We start from the raw sequence: 15166 nt of genomic DNA, 5'->3' as shown, positions 1-15166 counted from the left end.
TACTTACAGATGGCTGAGTGTGTGCCATGCATGCTGGGCACTGAACTCAGGCTATATGCAAGGATAGTGAGCACTTTCAAACACTGAGCCAGCACTCCAGCCCCTAAAGTGGGTTAAAGGCATTGAGCACGGTCAGTAAATGCTGGCTTCTTGATCTCGGTAGAATTGAACCTGAGTCACCTGTCTACCTATCCATCCATCCACCAATCTATCTATCCACCTATTTGATGTGTTTGTGTGTGCATGCTGTTGGGCGGTCACATGACAGCCCATGAGACTCACTTCTCCCCTACCGTGTAGTTTCTGGGGGACTGAACTTAGCTCATCAGCCTTGGCAGTAAGCACCTTTAACCACTTAAGGATCTTGCCAGGTCAGCCTCAGTAAAATATCGCCATTTCTTTGATCTTGTATACAGCAGTAGCCAAAAAGGAGAACATTTGGTCCCTTCTGTGAAACTGAGTTGATGGAGCCACCTTATCAAGTGCTGTACATATTCACACTTATGAACACACACTTACAGCTAGGTATGATTAACCTTTATTATTGATTAAAAAATGAGCTTTCTAAAATATTAGTAAATTTCCACTTTAGTTCTGTTTTGAAGTATTGGTACCAGTGAAGTAACATTTTTCTTCTTTGAATCTTTTCTTGTAAAGTTAGTCTTCTCCTTTTCTAAAATGGCAGGAAGCTCCTTCCAGTCCTTGATGAAGATAAAGGGGGCACCCATGGCCTTGAATAACTGCAGAGGAGCGCTGTGGTGACTGGACATGTTTCCACAGTGGCCAGCTGTCATCACATCTTCTACCACAGGAATGGAGCCAAACGAGCAGGCCTCATATATTCTGTAACACTCTGTGTTCACTCCTACAGGACACAAAGTGAGGTCACTCTGAAGCAAAGCATCTTGGTAATTCTTAAGACTTTCATTTGTCTCCTGAGGCTACCACCTAGGAAATTAAACAAACAACAAGGAAATCCCTGTAAGGTTTTACTTTCCTATGGCATCTTTTTTGAAGCAAATCTTTTAATGTCATTTATCAAAAATGTGAACACATCAGAGAGATGATAAATATGAGAGGCATTGAAAATGTTGGGCCAAACACATTTCTTAAAACTTCTTTAAGGTTTGGGGGTGTGGGTATAGCCCAGCTGCTAGAACTCAGACCTAGTATTGATCATCATCTATCCATAAACTGGGTATATAATTCCCTAATTCTACAAGTTGGGAGGCATAGGAAGAATCAGGAGTTTAACATCATCCTGGGCTAAATACCGAGTTTGAGGCCAGCCTGTGCTACGTAAGACTACCTAAGAAAAGTTTTTTTTTTGTTTTGAACATTTGGAAATAATCTGAACATTTTATTACTTTATATTTAAAAATATCCAGTGATCAATCTTCGAATGGGTAATATTCATTCAATCGTATTTCCGGAGTGCTGTGTCCTCTTGTCTTACTCTGATGCAGCTGTGCTTTATCCAGTGGTGGGCATTAGGTCTTTGAGTTAAGTCAGGACATTTTCTAGAAAGTCTGAAGCCCCAAGAACTGGTAGGGAGGCCAGCAAGGTGGAAGTAGGGGAACTTAGGTGAGCAGTCAAAAACCATAAAGTCTGCTTACAGAAGACTCAACTGTAGTGTTCTGAAGAGGGAACGACATAAGCAATAAACATTTTAACAATCAATCTGGCTGTGGTCTTGAGAATGGAATGAATATATAGGCCACATACATGCAGAAGCTGAGCCTGGCATTCTTTTCTATTCATATTCTCTTAGTGAAATAAGCTCCAATCTCTAAAGGGAGACTGAGGAGGTGTCAAGAGGTTAGGACAGAAGGTATAAAGCAGTCTTTGAGGACGAAGGGGGAATACTTTAGGAAATATAGGAGTGATGGGTTCTTCAGCTTTCAGACTGTCTAAACTTATGCACAGCTGCGTGAGTATGGCTATGGGGTGGGCAGAAGGGGAGACTAGAAAGGTAGGGCTCGCTAGATGGGGGAATTAGAAAGGGGAACATATATGCAGGGCTGGTTGACTGTAGAATTTAGGCTGTGTAATTCAGAAGTTGATACAGGGACAGGAAGAACAATCTGGGCATAGTAAAAACCATGTTGTAAATTCCAGCTGAACTGTGGAGTCCCATTACAGAGAATGAGTTGGAATGGCAAGATAGGATGATTACCAACAGAAATGCTAGAATTCCAGGTCATGGAGAAACATTGTGGTATGTGAAATGCAAGTGGTCATTTAGGAAATGACCATAACAGGAAATGGCTGATCGAAGCCTATGATCTATGAAGGGGAGAAAGGAAAGAAACCTTATACCAAGGTGATAGAAGGATTGGCTAGACTTAGAAGTCACCAAGAATTCAGACAAGACTGGTGCCAGCCAGAGGGGCAATGGAGCTCCAGTCTTTAAGGAATCAGGGAGGTAAGGTGAAGGTGAAGGCTCAGGGCTACAGAGTTCCAGTTATACACACTGGCATGAGACTGAGAACTGGGGTTCCGGGTGCAGAAGGACAGAATGGTCTAGAAGCAGCAGGAGCACAGAGGGTACTACCTGACCTCTAGCTCAGCTCAACCAGAACCATTTTATTAGTGCTTGTCCTCCAGTAAGACTTTGCTCTCTCATACCACCTCTCACTCACCAGCCCTTCAGCTGCTGTGTAAGCACCCCCCTGCCTTATGTCCTTTGCCTTGCCTCCCCTCTCTAAATGGACCCTGCTGACTCTTGTGCCCTCTTCAGGCCTGTATATAATATAGCCCTCCACCTGGTGCTCTCCTTCGCTACCTGAAAACAAATGTTATACCCTCCACCTCAGTCCTCTCTGTGGCCTTCTTGTCTTTAATTCTCTTCTCACACGTCATTACCATCTCCTGACACACACTGTTTTACTTGTCTCCTCCAACAAGTGCTATGAGGGCACTGTTTTTGTTTTGTTTTCACTGTTTTTATGAGTAAGATGGTTTTTGTCATTTGGCAGTTGTTTGGTAACTCAGAGTAAATGAATTTAATACAATTACATTAACAGTAATTGTATTAAATTCATAGTAATTAGTGATATCCATCTAGAAGGCAATTTCTGTCACAATTAAAAAATAAATTTTTAGATCTAGAAGCATATGTTTTAGGCATCCATTCCCTGGCCACTCAGCTTTATACTCCATGTGTTTATTTAATAGCAAAAGAAATTATTGCAAAATGACTTTCATTACTCCATCAATACTTGCTTCCTGATTATAATGGGAAAGACTGGAGAAAAGCCAGTTTCCTACGTTTTAGTTACTACTGTACCTTTAGACAGGAGGCTGGAGTAAGCAGTTACCACTGTTTCTCTGGAAACCTATTTGTACACAAGGTGACATTTGGATTGGAGAGCAACAGGAAGGAACCATGCAAACATTGAACTTACTGCTCTCTTGCAGAAACCCAACAAAGTTTATCACTTCCATCTTGTTTCAAAATGTTCATCAGTGCTTGTCTTGATGAGTTTTCATAGACAGTTCCTAAAAAATTACATATGTAGGGCCTCTCATCATGCAGCATCAACCAGCTGGCTTCAACAACGGGAAACTTTCTGTATCTATAAAAGCAAGTAATGAATTACTATATGGTAGGATGCCCCTCAGCTTGGCTTGTTAAGCCATCTGTTAAGGACAATGATTTCTAAGCACATTGTACACCATAGACATAAACAGTCCTATTTGTCCACTAAAAAGAAAATATACTGTTATAATCATGATCTCTGAAGAGTTAATTTCAAAAAAATTCCAAAGAATAAAACAATGAATAAAACCTGTGTTGGTATAACATTCTTTTGAAATGTATACACCTTACCCTTGTTCATTCAAATGCTGATTCCCCCCCCCCCCATCTGTCTGGTTTCAATCTGGATATTGCCTTGTGATACTTATTTTAAGCATACTGTCTCAACTGTGTGCAAACATCCCAAAATAAAGAAATTAGACACAATATTGAGCTGAAAGGAGCCAGAGGACAGGAAAGAGGGGAGGAGCCAGAGGGCAGTGGGAGGAGAGGAGAGCTAGGAGAGAGAGCTGGAGGAGAGATCTTGGAACTACGTGGAGATGGCCTGGACATAATATTTCACAAAAAGCAAGTATAACATGGGAAATCTAAATGTTAGGAAACTATGTTTAGGATGGAGTAATTATTGCCCAGCACTGTGTTCTAGGTTAACTAAATAAAGCCAGTCTCTATGTGGTGATTTGGTTATACAGATGTTAGGACTATCAGCAGTTTACTAGAAGATATATTAATCACTGCTTACAACAAACCTGTTATTCTATAGAGGGGGCTCATTCCATGGGCACTGGTTTGCATATAAATGTGTGCCTGTAGTCTATCCTGTACACAAGATTATTATGGCATTTTGGGTCAAATAACTTTTTGTTTTAAAGACTGCCATACACTGCACCATGTTTAATAACATTCCTGGGCTCTACCCCCTTGACACCAGTTGTTATAATTCCCCCTCTTCAGTTGAGACAACCAAAAGGTTTCCGGATGCTACCCAATGTCTCCTCATCGGGAATAGGGTGAGGTTGGCAACACCAAAATGACTATGCTTCTGTCTTCTATTAGGCGAGTAGGTGATGTCATACAATGTGGAAAAAGTATAAACATTTCTACAAATACAGGCTCTTTTCAATAAATAGATTTTTCTGAAGGTTGGGTGTACTTACAAAGTTTTTGAAATTTTAAGGCTGGTCCCAGCCTAAACCTGTTCGCCTGGAATGTTGTCCACATAGGGGTGGGAATACCTGTCCCTGGCATTTCTCTAGTGACATTTGTACAGCTAAAGCAGTCTGAATTAAGACATGGTGGTAACCAGTGACATAATAACGAATGTCAGATTTAATTCTATCAGTGAGATGATTCATTTCCTCAACAAATATGTGAGTACCTACTGTGTATAAGCATTATTTTAAAATTTACTTTTTTTAAATTTATGTGTATATTAGTATATTTGTGTGCCTGCTTGTCTCCATGTGTAGCCAAGCACCCACAGAGTTCAGAACAGGGATTCAGAGCCTTGGAACTGTAATCACACATGGCTATGAGACACACAGCATGTGGGTGCTTAGAACTGAATCTGAGTTTCCTATATGAGCAGTAATTGTTCTTAACTGCCCCAGCCACCTCTATAGCCCATTTCTACAGAACTATTTTAAATCTGGGAAGAAAACTCCTGACCTCAGAAAGTTTATATACTACTGAGAGCCTATCTCTTACTATTAAAAATCTATCCACAGAAAGTTTAAAAAATGTTTTCCATTTTTTTTAAACTGGAGGATGATTATATATTGAGGATCCTAAACTATCATTTAATTAACCTCTGCTTTTACAGTTGAGATTAACATCAAGTCAGCCAATCACAAACCCAAGGGAAGTCTATACAGTATATAAAAATATTGCCACAACAGTATTTGTTTAAACTAGAATTATGGCTTTGTCTTTGTTCATTCTCTGCTAAACCTCTCTTCAGGGCACTATTAAGCTTAAATTTTTATCCTATATCCATTTTTAGAACAAACAAGTACTCTTCATTTCTCCTCAGAAGACGGTAAAATACAACAAAGTAGTTACTATTGCCACTGAGGCTCTAGGCCACTCTTTTTGATGGTAGGAAAGATAGGCCTGCTTCATCACCAGTGAACCTACTGCCATTTAAAACACCATCTTCATGTGTGATGCATTAAATCTACCACTTTCTTTCAAATATGCAAATATTTCATAATCAAATATAACAGTGTATCAGAGGAAAAGATAACTGACTAGATTTGGATTTCTGCTTAATAGCACATGGGGAGGCTAAAGTCATAAATTCTATTATGCCAAATTGTCAAGCACATTACTAATTATCTAAGTCTGTATAAAATCTACAAACAAATTTGCAAATTCCAAATAAATTCAAATTCACATTATGAGTTTAAAAATAAAATAAAATAAAACACCATCTTCCCCGTTCTCTTCAGAACACCCGAGGGATGCCTTTCTTATCTTGTACTTACGTTACTACACCTAAAGGCCACTGGAAAACATCTGCGCCATTAATCCAAGGGCTGTCGTATGTTATGAAAAGTAGGTCCACAAAGCCTCCATTTCTTTTGAGGAACTGCATTATCCAGTCATTGTCACAGTATTCATTTCCAAGCAAGACAACAGCCAGATGCCGCAGTTTCTGGGTTTGCATTAAATTCTGTGCATAAAGTAATCACTGGGTGGCATGGAAGATCTTTGCTTTTTCTCTTCCATTTAACACAAGGACCACATTGTCCACGTCTATGGAGAAGTACCCTGGAACCACACCCGGGCCAGTGATGAAGCTGTTGAAAACAACACACCACAAGCAAGAGATAAACAAAACTGAACAAAGGAAATTTCAATCGTTTTATATAAAATCTAGAATAAGATTTAATTAATATTCTTGTTGGAAGTGCAATTTGTATAATGCAAGTTCTTCTGAGCAAGTGGGACAGAATAATAGAAAGCTTTGGATGTAGAAATTCAGCTAGTATATGAGAGTGGACTCTCATTTCTTCACTGAAGGCAAGGCATTAAGATACAATGTAAAGGAATGCATCAAGCTTCAGGAGATTCTGAGCATAATTAAAAGGATTTATGTGCATGCGTGCCAAGGCGTGCTTGTGACAGCCAGAGGACAACTTGGAGGAGTTGGTTCTCTCCTTCCACCATGCAGACCTTGGGGTTGAATTCAGGTTGTCTGAGTTAAGGGCAACCACTTTTACCCGGCAAGTCATCTTACCAGCCCTTAAAGGATAATTTTATGTAAATATGAAAGTACATAAAAATAAGTATGGAAAAATACTTATATATCTTCCATCAGTAGAAATATAAAAATCTGAGTGAGATTATACATTAAATTCCTAATAGCAATTCTTTCGTGAAGAATAAAAAGAGTAAGAAAAAAAGATAAGGTTTTATTAGAAACTATTCTGTTAGGAGGAAAGTTAAACATAGAGAATTCCTGACAGCTAAGATATATTAAGTCTGAGTGGTTAGCAAGTTGGAGAATGTTGTATTTTCTTCTTTGCAATATATTTTTAAGAGTCTTCATAAAAGGAATAGACATGCTCCAAAACTCACACTGTCATCTGCTGCCCCAAGCAATCACTGCCGCTGAAGTGTTCTGAACTTTGGGAGTCAAAGTGCAAGGGAATGAGCAGTTGGGAAGTGAAAACAGTGAGTGGGGACAACCATTCTGAAATTCCGGATGAGGATCAACAGAATGTAGTGGGGGAGGAAAATGAAGGAGAGAGAGGCATCACCTGACAGAACATGGTCTGAGAAGAGAAGGATGGAATGCGCAGAACATCCTGGAGTAGGGAGATCACCTCCTAGAGAGCTCAGGGTGAGGGAAGGCTCGAGAGAGAAGGGGTAAAGATGCCTGCGCATCTAGTTAAGGGAGAGAATTACAGATGCCCTCACTCTCAGTGTGCTAGGAATAAGAATGTGCGCCCCACTCCCTGTCCATGTGGCGCTGGGAACCAAGGCCAGATGTGCGCATGTTCAGTGAGAGTTCTACCAACTGAGCTGTATTTCCAACCCTTAGTTTAAAACACGAAAATTTCCTACTATACACTAACATTATAAAAATAAGGCTTGTGTATGAGTAGTATAATGTACAGAATGAGTGTTGTGTTCTTTGTGTTCTAATTATCTAAGGTTATTACTGAAAATCCATTAACTGAAAATAATCATGTACAGAATTCTAATTTGCTCTTGTGGGTTACTCAGCATATGTGTAAGCATCAGAACTTACAATGTTCAATATATTTTTCTACCGCTTGCTTCAACTGAAAAATATCTTCAGAGTAAGCACTTCCATATAGCGAGCCCAGAGGAATCATTTCAGTCGAAGTAACTGTGCAAACAGTAGAGTTTTGAAACTCACTTAAGTTAGCATCAGTGTAACTTGACTGAGACTACAACTTGCGATTCCATGAGACTTCATTCACTTTGCATACATTATCTACTACTTTTCATTTTTTAATAAGGTATTTTAAAAGTCTGTCACAGAACTTGACTACAAAGTTCTCTAAGAGGAAAGAACAAGGTTTCTTCCATGATTGTAAAATCTTGCGTACAAACCTCAGAAAGGAAAACTGGGCTTAGACTTTCTTCGTGGTAGTTAACAATGTTTTCTATCACTGTGGTAATACCAAGTAATTATACGCTTAAGGATGACACGCATGACTGTGCCTTCAGGGAAGAAATGAGAGTCTCACATATTCCATTCTATAGACTAGTTGAATTCCAGAAACGTCTCTGCAATGTTAGTCCACTGACATGTTCACTGCTCAACTATAAACACAGAAAGCAATTTATGCATGCAATAGACATTCACTTTTTTTTTTTTTTTGTACTGGCCATTGAACCCAAGGTGTTGCACATTCTATGACAGCCTTCCTGACACTAAGATCCACTTACTCTTTCAAGCAGTGAAATCTAACTAGTGTGAAGCTTAGGAGTATACACACAACCTACAATGAGATTAGAACAATGAGGCTAAATACTTGTTTACACTGCATGCATGATTCCTTTGAGAGAGTCAGCAATGACAGGCTAGGGAGCTAGCTGGGTTGGCAAAGTGCTTGTGCCGTGAGCATGAGGACCTAAGGACAATTCTTGAACTAAGATGAAAGGCTGATGTCGTGATGGAGAGGCAGATCCCTGGTGCTCACTGTCCAGACAGCCTAGCCTAATCAATGAGCTTCCACATAAACCTGTTCTCAAAACCAGCTGGTAGCTGCAGGCTGCCGAGGTGTGTATGTGGGCACACATGTGAACATAAGGTTGAAGGGAGAAGTGGTGGGTTGTACAGAGAAGGAACTGGAGGGGAGGGAATGCAGGTTGGACTGGATCATGTATTCATGATCTAACATGTATTCATGTCCTCATGTACTAACATTATATAAAATATTTAATTGAAGACAAACCGGGACAAGCCGGGTTCAGTGATGTACACCTGTAATCCCAAAACTGAGGAGGTAGAGGCAGGCAGATCGTTGTGAGTTTGAGGCCAGCCTGGTCTACAAAGCAAGTCCAGGGCAGCCAAGGCTACACAGAAAAACACTGTCTTGAAACAACAACAATAACAAAAATGAAGTAAACATGTAAAAACAACTAATATTTATTTCCGTTAAAAGCCAACTGGAAACAGTACCTTCATGATAAAACTATGTTTTTTCTAATTAAAATCACCTTAATTCTATTTGAAAATTAAGGAATTATACAGTGATATGTAAGTTAAATAAAAGTAAAATCCTTAAAAGTCTTGGCATTGCACTGGTTTTTTAGAATCTAAAAATCAAAACAGAAACAGTTTTGAATTTTGGAAAAAAAAGGAGCCTACATAATCACGTAAATCATAGTAGATATGACATGAAATGTTTTAATAAGTAACAGTTGGACTCTGAGTATTTCCAGGTTAACCTAACTATGAACGAAAAGAAAATCATGAAAGTAATGTTTACTTTCGTCCTCTAAGGCATAGAACATTGTGTTCATTTACCAGTAAAGTGTATGAAATGCGGAACATGAAGTTTTCCATATCATCAGCTAAAACCAAAACAGAAATAAGACTCCCCAGGATTTATTTACAGACTTTTAGTTTCTCTCTTCTCTGCACTGGGGACTGACCCCGGGGCCTGGCACATGCCAGGCAACTCATCTGCCACTGAGGCAGGTCTCCAGCTTTCCCTCCAAAATTACCTTGAAATGTCTAATTCAATAAGCAAACGTTTACTAAAGTGTAAGCAGGACCTATTTATTTATTTATTCATTCCCAGGATTGATTTGTGTTTTCTTCCCAAGCTGAAGCATAAAGATATAAAATAGGTTTATAAAAGTATAAATATACTGTGCATACTATATGATAAAATATAGAGCATCCTTATGAGAGTATATTCCCTCCAGTAGGTCCATGAGGCGTCACGCGGCAGGCAAGGTCAGTGTTGTCTAACAGTACCTGTACTGTGTTCTTCCTACAATCAATTGTCCTTCCCTCCATTGCGCAGTCATGTCAGGGGGATCAAGAGTGCCTTCGAAAACATGTTCCCACAGATACAAACCTGGTAGTCAAAGAACAAAAGCAGACACATCTGCTGTCTCATCCATTTTAGAATGTTAGGAAAATGTATGTTTTATTCTTTTCTCTTTTTACTCTGAGCTGAGACGTTTCTCTCCATGGTCGGTTGCAGGCAGTGACTGAGACAATCCTCGATCATGTGTGGCAGCTTACTGTATGCGGGGCAGACTTCAGTGGCTGTAGTTGTAAAGATGACAGGACATTGTACTTATACCGAGGAACCCCAAATGTTCCTGAACCCTGGCTACCCATCATATTCTGAAGCAAAATGTATATTATAAACTAAAATAGCATCATTATTAGAATTAATTTAATATCGTGACTGGAGAGACTAATTGTCTTGCGCTGAAGCTACAAGTACACCAAAGCATTCAGTGTGTCAAGGGGATAGATATCACCTCCCCATTTGCTCAGACATCCTCTGCAAGCTGACAGACACTTCATCCTGTCTCCTAAGGGCAACCATGATGCTTTGTTTTGTTACATGAGGTAACATTAATATGCAGGCCTACAACCTCTGAGAACCCCTTGTCAGTTATTTTGAAAGATATTCTTTGGTCCATTTCCATTATGCCATGCTCTTAAAGCCACACTAACAACCAGTATGAAAATGTGGGCCATTGTATAAAACATCCAAATGTGTCAGGCTAAATAATGCCCCGCTTCTCCAGGTCATACCCTAATCTCTAGATCCTTTGACTATTGTCTTACACAGCAGAGTGTCTCAATGTGACCTAGCTGCTGAGGTGCAGAGCCTTCCAGAGACACAGACACTCCCACCTTGAGGAAGGCAGAAGCTGAAACGTTCTCAATGGCTCCATTGGCAGTTCGCTACAGCAGCCTCAGCAAACTGTACTATGTAGGTAGAACACCTGGAAGGGAGGTGCCACTGTAACAAACAGTTATATGTGGAAGGGGCTTGTAAACTGGGAAATGGGGGTGGCTGGAAGAACTCTGAAGAGTAACTTTATTTTTATTTTTATAAGCAAAGTCTACTTTAGATTGCCTGAAACAGACTGCAGAATAATTCAGATGCTCACAGTTCATTTAGTGAACAAGACTCAGAAGAGAGCAAGGAACACAGTAGAGAAAACCTACATTGCCTTAAGAACAGACTCCCTGAAACTGACTTGGTTAAAGGAAATACACAATCTAGCAAATTCCATACCAGGACAGGATACACTTTACACTGTCTTCTCATGCTTTTCCTCTTACACTGACTTACCAATGGCTGCTTTGCCCCACATTTGTACACTGTGTTCATGTTTCTCTTTTGTGTGTTTCTTTAATATTTGCAGATGATCTTCTGGGCTCCTCCAAGGGTCTTGGGTCACTTCTCCAGCCCCACCCCCTGCAGCACACACAGCTTGTCTTCTAAGCTCCAGAAGGCTCTATTCCATTGCTGTTGCTCTTCTTGGTGGTCATCTTATGTCACTGCAACTGGGATGGACTTCCCCAATAGCCTCTCAGAGGCTCTCTGCATGGTCCCTTTAATCCTGGGTCTTCAACTGCTGCTGAGGCTGCACCTTCAGCAGTGGCCTCTCCTGGCTTCTCACAGAGCCAAGTCTCAGCTGATCTCCACACTCCTTCATGCCTTCAAAACCAGTACCACCTGGGTGACTCGTACACTACCAAGTTCTGTTGCCAACAGCCTTGGCCACCTCTGGAACACAGCACCTGTGTGTTGACTCCGAGAAAACACTTTCCAGAAGGGTTTACGTTAATGATGCTGGGCTCTTAAGCACTGCTAGTTCCTCAGCTGAGGCTGACCAGCACTGATTGTCTCAGTCACACAAAGCTTTCTCTTCAACGGTGCTGGCCTTTTGTTAATCACAGCTGATTCTTCAGCTCCAGCTGTACAGACACCACAGATTCCTCACACAAATAGCCCAGCAGAGTCTTTGCTTTCCTCTGAAACTTGACAAGCCAGGCCTCTATTGTCAGCACCGCTCTCAACATCCTTATCTTCCAAGCTCCACCAGCTGCCCACTAAGCTGTCAACACTCAATGGTTTTTTCATCCAAATTTTAAGTCCTTCTGCAAACCTCCCAAAACATCACCGTCAGCTCAGTCTCACAGCAACACCCCACAATCCTGGTACCAACTTGTCTTAGTTAGGGCTGCTATTACTACAATGAAACACTGTGACCAACAAGAAAGTCAGGGAGGAAAAGGTTTATTTGACTTACATATCACTGAAGGAAGTCAGGACGGGAACTCAAGCAAGGCAGGGACCTGGAGGCAGGAGCTGATGCAGAGGCCATGGAGGGGTGCTGCTTACTGGCTTGCTCCTCATGGCTTGCTCAGCCTGCTTTCTTAGAGAACTAGGACCATCAGCCCAGGGATGGCACCATTCAGGATGGGCTGGGCCCTTCCTCATCAATCACTAATGAAGAATATGACCTACAACTGTATCTTATGGATCAATTGAAGCTCCCTCCTTTGAGATGACTCTAGCTCAGGTTAACAGAAGACTAGCCAGGACAGATACCAAGGGACCTTGGGGATCTTCCTGCCTCTGCCTTTCCATCCCTGGGATTACTGTGTCCTGGGACAGAACTGGGACCTTTGGACCTTGTTCTTCTTTGCAAGCACTTTACTGACTGAGCCTTTTCTCCAGCCTGGATCTTCTAATGTCTTTCATTAAACTCTTTATTTATATGCATATTGGATCTTTTTGTTTCATTTTTTATTTTTTTTCATGTGAACTTAGTTATTTTCTATTGTGATTTCTGAGAAACCTGGGCAGTTTTAGTAGCACAAAAACTTTTATAAATGTTGATAAGAGTAGAAAGGCTCTTTAGCCTAAATTTAAATCATACATTACAAAATGTTTTTACTTATCCTCTTTATAAAATTACTGGTATTTTGACCGAGAGAACATCTAAAATTCATGATACCATACATTCTATTTTTCAGTACCCGTGGTGTTATTAATCCCCTATTATTAGTACCAGAGCAATGTTAATTAGTTATTAACATTTTTTCCATCCCCACAGAAGAATCTTATGTAATTGTCCTGTTGTTTGGTCTGATCTGTGGCCATCTAAAATTGCTTTGATTAAGTTTTGTTTTGTTTTGTTTTTTGGTCTCATGGCTCATGTCCAGTAAAACAGACTTGCATCTCTCTTTAGAAAACTGTTGGAATCTGGAGAATGTTCTTAAACACATGTGCAGTCAGCAAGTAGTTATTTAGCACCCTACATCCTCATCACTTGTTTGAGCAATGTGGGAGAGCAAACAGAACCTTGGTTTTGTCAAAATGCAGTGTGTGGCCACCTCTGTCTTGTAGAAGACCCCTGTGTGTGCCTGACGGCTACCATGAGCAGGTACTGGTTAATATTGAGTGGCATAGGTCATCCTACAAACAGGAACCATGCCTGGGAGATGGTAACATAGTCAACCTGGAGAAACATTATTACAAATCATAAATCTTGCGGGTTTTGGAAAAAGAACTCAATCTTTGTAATACATTTCTTCCATGCTGTAGCTTCTTAACATAGCAACAAAAGAAGTCAGTAGAACAAAATGAGTAAACTGTCATTAATACAAAAGAAGTCAGTAGAAATAAACTGTCCAAAATTTGCAAAATTTTGCAGTCGAACACTTTTGCCAAAATAACTTTCTTCTAAAAGGTAGATGGGAAACTGCACTTACCTATAGTTAACAGAAGAGGGCACTGCAGGCACACTCTTAAAATATATGACCATGGTATTAGAGGTTTCTGATCTAGTCTAACAAATTCTTTAAAAAATAGATTATAGAAGTTCGGTGCTTATGTGTCAGTGAATTTGTGATGCTTGTTCTGAGTTAAAAAATCAGAATGTTACAAAGAGAATTCTGGGTTTGTTATTAAAGAGATCTGTGTGCGTAAATGTGGCTAATCTTTTATGAGCAAGCTATTTCTAGGTCACTCCAACTGAGGGAACAAATGGAATAAAGATGATAAAAAGAAAGATTTCTCTGTGTTGGCCCCATCAGCTGTGCACTGAGGCTTGTCCCCTCCCTACTCTTCCTGCTCTCTGATGTTCCAGTGACCTCCTCCTTCATCATGGTTGGCTGTATTAATGTCTTCCACGTGCCACACCGGGCTAAACCCAGACAAATAGCACTGTTTCTCGCTCTGGGAGACGTGTACACTGCCACAGTGATGTGGATGCCAAAGGGCACGTGGCACTGTTAGTTCTGCTGATAGGGCATGCATGCGGCCATAGGGCGACTTGATATGCTGGCGTGGGTTGGTGATGGTGAGGGCTCCCACATTCTAAGGAGAAGGGGAGAAGGGGAGGGGGTCAAGAGAAAGAGTGAGGGGTTGGGATCAGGAGGAGAGTAGGAAGCTGGCTACAATTGGCAGGAAAGTGAATAAATAAAAAGAAACAGCTTTTTTTTTTCCTTTTTTTTCTTTTTTTTTAACTAATCAACTCATTTCATTACAAACAAAACAGTTTAATCTTGTTTTGAAGAACCTCAAAATGTGCCTGGCCTTGCCTCCATTCTAGAAGAAAGACATTTTGGAATCAAACTTGCAAAGGTAGGGGCCTGTGTGATCTCTTGACGGTCCGTGGCTTGAGCTTGCTCAGGCAGGTCAAGATGAGAATTAGCACTAGCAGAGCATTTCCATGAAAATTTCTGCTCCTTTCATAACAAAGAGGGCTGTGCTACCCTGCACTCAGTCTTAACTGCAGCTCGGCTGTGTATGTCTGGAGAAGCCCAACCTTGAACTCTAGAAGCAATATTTATCTGTGTGCTGTGTTCTCACACAATAGGAGTAGGACAGTTGGGATCTCTGAGCACTAATTCACTTTCACACCACACTGCACCAGGACTCACCTTCCTCTGTCAGCTGTTTATTTATTTTTGACTCCCTGCTTTAAAAGATAACAGTTTGAAAACTCCCAGGTTGGTGATGCAGCTTGATTTCTATGTCTGTATTCTGGGGCTTCTGACTAAACTTCCCTCTTATTAATCAACATCTAGACTTAGGGGTTAGTTCTATAATTTCATAGTGGGCAGGGTAAGTTTCACTTCTGATCCCTACC

At 40.6% G+C, this 15166-nt stretch overlaps 1 pseudogene; it reads right to left on the bottom strand.

Annotated features, from left to right (window-relative positions):
- Positions 1-543: 543 nt before the first annotated feature.
- On the bottom strand, positions 544-11422 carry LOC132648719 (ribitol-5-phosphate xylosyltransferase 1-like; annotated as a pseudogene).
- Between the last annotated feature and the right edge of the window lie 3744 nt (positions 11423-15166).

Source organism: Meriones unguiculatus, chromosome 17 (assembly GCF_030254825.1).
Source record: "Meriones unguiculatus strain TT.TT164.6M chromosome 17, Bangor_MerUng_6.1, whole genome shotgun sequence".
Classification (NCBI taxonomy): domain Eukaryota; kingdom Metazoa; phylum Chordata; class Mammalia; order Rodentia; family Muridae; genus Meriones; species Meriones unguiculatus.
This window is presented reverse-complemented; position numbering and strand designations above follow the sequence as displayed.